General features: G+C 43.1%; 1 non-coding gene across 1 annotated transcript; it reads left to right on the top strand.

The window, feature by feature from the left end:
* Positions 1-1,061: 1,061 nt before the first annotated feature.
* Positions 1,062-1,199, top strand: LOC119931855. The gene has a single exon (XR_005452163.1). It is a non-coding gene; the product is annotated as a small nucleolar RNA SNORA7 (small nucleolar RNA).
* The last annotated feature ends 3,861 nt before the right edge of the window (positions 1,200-5,060 follow it).

Genomic DNA, 5,060 nt, shown 5'->3' on the forward strand with positions numbered 1-5,060 from the left:
GCCGTCCATTGATACTAGTGGAACCAGGGAGTGATCTCTGAAATTTTCAGGGTGGGGAGACACTCTATATAACGTCTTTCCCAACTAACCCCTCATTTCCTTTTCTCTCACTCCCTTCTGCATCACCCTTGCACTTAGATTTGCACCCTTTATTCACGCTACCTTCAGCCCCACGGCACTTATCTGCATATCAATAATTTATTTATTTATATTAATGTCTGTCTTCCCCTCTAGACTATAAGCTCCTTGTAAGTAGGGAATATATCTACCAACCCTGTTATACTGTAATAATCACAACAACAATAATAATGATAAAACAAGAATACTTGTGGTATTTGTTAAGCGCTTACTGTGTACCAAGCACCATTCTAAGCACTGGGGTAGATACAAGATAATTAGGCCATTTACCTCATCTGTGAAATAGGGATTGAGACTGTGAGCCCCATGTAGGACAGGGACTGTGTTCAACCCGATTTGCTTGTATCTATCCCAGCACCTAGAACAGTGCCTGGCACATAGTAAGTGCTTAGTAAATACCAAAATTATTATTATTATTATTATTATTATTATTATTATTTAAAGAAGCAGCATGGCTCAGTGGAAAGAGCACGGGCTTTGGAGTCAGAAGTCATGGGTTTAAATTCCGGCTCTGCCAATTGTCAGCTGTGTGACTTTGGGCAAGTCACTTAACTTCTCTGTGCCTCAGTTACCTCATCTGTAAAATGGGGATTAAGACTGTGAGCCCCCTGTGGGACAACCTGATCACCTTGTCACCTCCCCAGCGCTTAGACTGTGCTTTGCACATAGTAAGTGCTTAATAAACGCCATTATTACTATTATTATTATTATGTCCCATGTAGGGCTCACAGTCTAAATAGAAGGAAGAATGTGTATTGAATTCCCATTCTGCAGGTGAGGAAACTGAGGCACAGGGAAGTTAAATGACTTGTTCAAGATCACCCAGCAGATAAGTTGGAGTCATATTTAGACCCCATGTCCTCTGACTCCCAAGCATGGGCTCTTTCCACTAGGCCATATTGCTTTTCTGTACTCTCCCAAATCCCATCTCGGGATCACACCTGGAGAGTTTCCAATACTCTACCAATCTTGGCTATGGGAGGGAGAGTCAAGCAGAGGCATACCCATTCCATTCCTAGTTTGGACAGTGGCTAGTGAGTGGAAGACAAACTGCTGCAAGTCAAAACTCACCTGCGCTGGGCAGCAGCGGCATCGGAGAGAGTTGAGGGCGGAGACTCAAGTTTACTATATGTTGCCAATTTGTACTTCCCAAGCGCTTAGTACAGTGCTCTGCACACAGTAAACACACAGTAAACACAGTAAAAATCATTGAATGAATGAATGAATACTATGTGGAAGAAGGCAATGGTAAACCACTTCCATATTTTTACCAAGAAAACTCTATAGGTACACTAATCAATCAATCAATCAATCATATTTACTGAGCTCTTACTGTGTGCAGAGCACTGTACTAAGCGTTTGGGAAGTACAAGTTGGCAACATATAGAGACAGTCCCTACCTAACAGTGGGTTCACAGTCTAAAAGGGGGAGACAGAGAACAAAACCAAACATACTAACAAAATAAAATAAATAGAACAGATATGTACAAGTAAAATAAATAAATAGAGTAAATAAATATGTACAAACATATATACATATATATACAAGTGCTGTGGGGAAGGGAAGGAGGTAAGATGGGATGGAGAGGGGGATGAGGGGGAGAGGAAGGAAGGGGCTCAGTCTGGGAAGGCCTCCTGGAGGAGGTGAGCTCTCAGTAGGGCCTTGAAGGGAGGAAGAGAGCTAGCTTGGTGGATGGGCATCATCATCATCATCATCAATCGTATTTATTGAGCGCTTACTGTGTGCAGAGCACTGTACTAAGCGCTTGGGAAGTACAAGTTGGCAACATATAGAGACATATACACTACCAGAATGATGGTAAATGGAGAGCTGTGGGTGGGGGGGGATTCTGGGAGAGATGTGTCCATGGAGTCGCTATGGGTCAGAGACGACTTGACAGCCTGAAGCAAGACAAGACTCTCCCAAGAGCTTAGTAAAGAAAGCACTCACTAAATATGATTCATTCATTCATTGATTCAATTCCCCAGCAAGAAAGTCTTAGGTTGCGAACCCCATGTAGTTCAGGGACTGTGTCTAACCTGATAAACCTGTACCTACCTCAGCACTTAGTATAATTTTTGGCACATAGTAAGTCCCACCCTTGCCATAAAAACAAACAAATAAACAAACAAAACAACTTAGATAGCAGCCCCTAGTTTCAGTAGCCATGAAAAGATCAACCGCAACTTGAATCAAGGACCTGTGTTAGTGGTGGAAGCAAAATGTTTGTGTGATTGAGCTTAGGGTGTCTTCACTCAGTCCAAGAACAATAAAAATAATCTAAATAACAAGGTGTTGGGGGGTATGCTTCTATCTATCCGCTAATACTGCAAAGGTCCCAGTAGTCATGGCTGAATCTGATTCTAAAGCCAAAAAATGGCCCAATTCAATATTTGATAAATATACAACAGGGAATCATTTCAACATGGGGAATAAGGTTTACAGAATATTTAAAGCCTCCGTGGGTTTGGGTTGAGTGCGGGTAAGAGTGGCTGCAACTGCTTTAAACAAATGAGTGAATGAAAGAGTAGCTCTGTCTCTGTTCCACTCTTCCTTCCTTTTTCTCCTTCCCTCTTTCAGCCTCACCTCCGCTCCCCAATGCAGCCTTGGCCCCGGCCCCTCTGACCTTCTGATCAAGGGAAGGATGGCTGGTGGGCTGAATAATGACCAGTGATGTGCTTAACTGCTAGCTCATAAGCAGGTGGTCTCCAGTAGAGGCTGGCCTGCAACAGAGATACTTTATACTGCAAAAAAATATTTCCTTAGCCAACCTGACCCACAGAGATCTGCAGGTTTTAGCAGCAAAGGTGCAAGTTTTAGACTGAGCCCACTGTTGGGTAGGGACTGTCTCTATATGTTGCCAATTTGTACTCCCCAAGCGCTTAGTACAGTGCTCTGCACATAGTAAGCGCTCAATAAATACGATTGATGAAGTTGCCAACTTGTACTTGTATATGTTGCCAACTTGTACTTCCCAAGCGCTTAGTACAGTGCTGTGCACACAGTAAGCACTCAATAAATACGATTGATGAAGTTGTGTTAGATAAAGAGATTTATTTTGTGAGTATGGGACAGGTAGAAGTAGTAAATAAAGTTCTAATTCTGGGAGATATTACGGTTATTCCCTCCCTTTCCTTCCTAGGTTTGGCTATTATGGTTTAATAAGAAGGGGAGTGGCACGAAAGACAGAGTCATAGCTATTGGAGCAAGATTTCCTAGCCTGAATTCGGGCAACTGGTTATTTCTAGAATGAGGCCAACATCCTGTCCATCAGTCACCCTAGGTGAAAGTTACCATATCAGTGATAGATTCCGAAAGAGTTTCAACTAGTTAAATGACTACAGAATTGAACTGAGACTAATGACTGTGAAGAACATGAAGCTCCTAAGAGGCCAGGTCTTGGGCAATAACAGTACTATCCTCAACCAGCTTGCTTGAGGCAGGGAGGGAAACTATACCTACTCTAATCTTTTTTTTTTTCTAAATACACTTCTTAGATTCTTTCATTACTATTCCTAGACAAGGGACCCAGAATTCATTCACGGGAAGCAGCGTGGCTCAGTGGAAAGAGCCCGGGCTTCGGAGTCAGAGGTGATGGGTTCTAATCCCGGCTCCACCGCTTGTCAGCTGTGTGACTTTGGGCAAGTCACTTAACTTCTCTGTGCCTCAGTTACCTCATCTGTAAAATGGGGATTAAGACTGGGAGCCCCACGTGGGACAACCTGATCACCTTTTAACCTCCCCAGTGCTGAGAACAGTGCTTTGCACATAGTAAGCACTTAATAAATGCCATTATTATTATTAATTGATTGATTTGGTTAATAGCCCATCAAAGAAGCATACATCAGCACGTGAGTCACCCAAATTTCCCATTTTACATCAGTCATACTTCTAAAGGAAATCAGTCAATCAAGGGTCCCGAATCATCCAAAACTAAACTGGAGAGTTGAGAGGTGTGGGTGGGAAGCAGTAGGTACCTCTGGATCAGCACAACCCACCAATGTGTCGCTTGGTGGAGCTTTGTTAGTAGATCTAACTCTTATTTCAACCAAAAGCAGTACTGGTAGATAATAATAATAATAATAATAATAATGGTATTTGTTAAGCTCTTACTATGTGCAAAGCACTGTTCTAAGCACTGGGGAGGTTACAAGGTGATCAGGTTGTCCCATAGGGGACTCACAGTTTTAATCCTCATTTTACAGATGAGGTAACTGAGGCACAGAGAACTTAAGTGACTTTCTCAAGTCACATAGTAGATGACAGCTTTCTTTCATCCAGGGAGAGCTTGGACTGAGTCCACCTGTGATTTAGGCAACCCTGATCCCCTGTTATCTGCTGCCACCACTGCTGACTTTGTGTGACTTTGTGTGCTGACTGTGTGACTTTGTGTGCTGACTAGTTCTTGGGACCCCTGACCAATCAGTTGGTGGTATTTAATGAGAGCTTCACTGTATGTCAGGCACTGTACTAGGCCCTTGGAGAAGTACAATATGGCAGTGTTGCCCAATGGATAGAGCACTGGCTTGGCAGTCAGAAGGGTTGGGTTCCAGTCCTGACTCTACCACTTGTCTGCTTTGTGAACCTGGGCAAATCACTTCACTTCTCTGGACCTCAGTGACCTCACCTGTAAAAATGGGAATTAAGAGTCTGAGCCCCACGTGGAACTGAGCTGTGTCCAACCTGATTGACTTGTATCTACTCCAGCACTTAGAAGAGTGCTTGGCATATAATAAGCACTTAACAAGTACCATTAGTATTATAAGAGTTAGTAGACATGTTCCCTGCCCACAAGGAGTTTACAGTCTAGGAGATGCATTCCTGGTACCATGGCTGCAGAGTCACCCTACCTAAGAGTCCTGAGGCTTGAGTTCAGAAGGAGAACTCTCCACAGGTTTAGATTCAAAGGACCTAGATTCTA

The sequence above is a fragment of the Tachyglossus aculeatus genome, chromosome 8 (assembly GCF_015852505.1).
Source record: "Tachyglossus aculeatus isolate mTacAcu1 chromosome 8, mTacAcu1.pri, whole genome shotgun sequence".
Taxonomy (NCBI): Eukaryota; Metazoa; Chordata; class Mammalia; order Monotremata; family Tachyglossidae; genus Tachyglossus; species Tachyglossus aculeatus.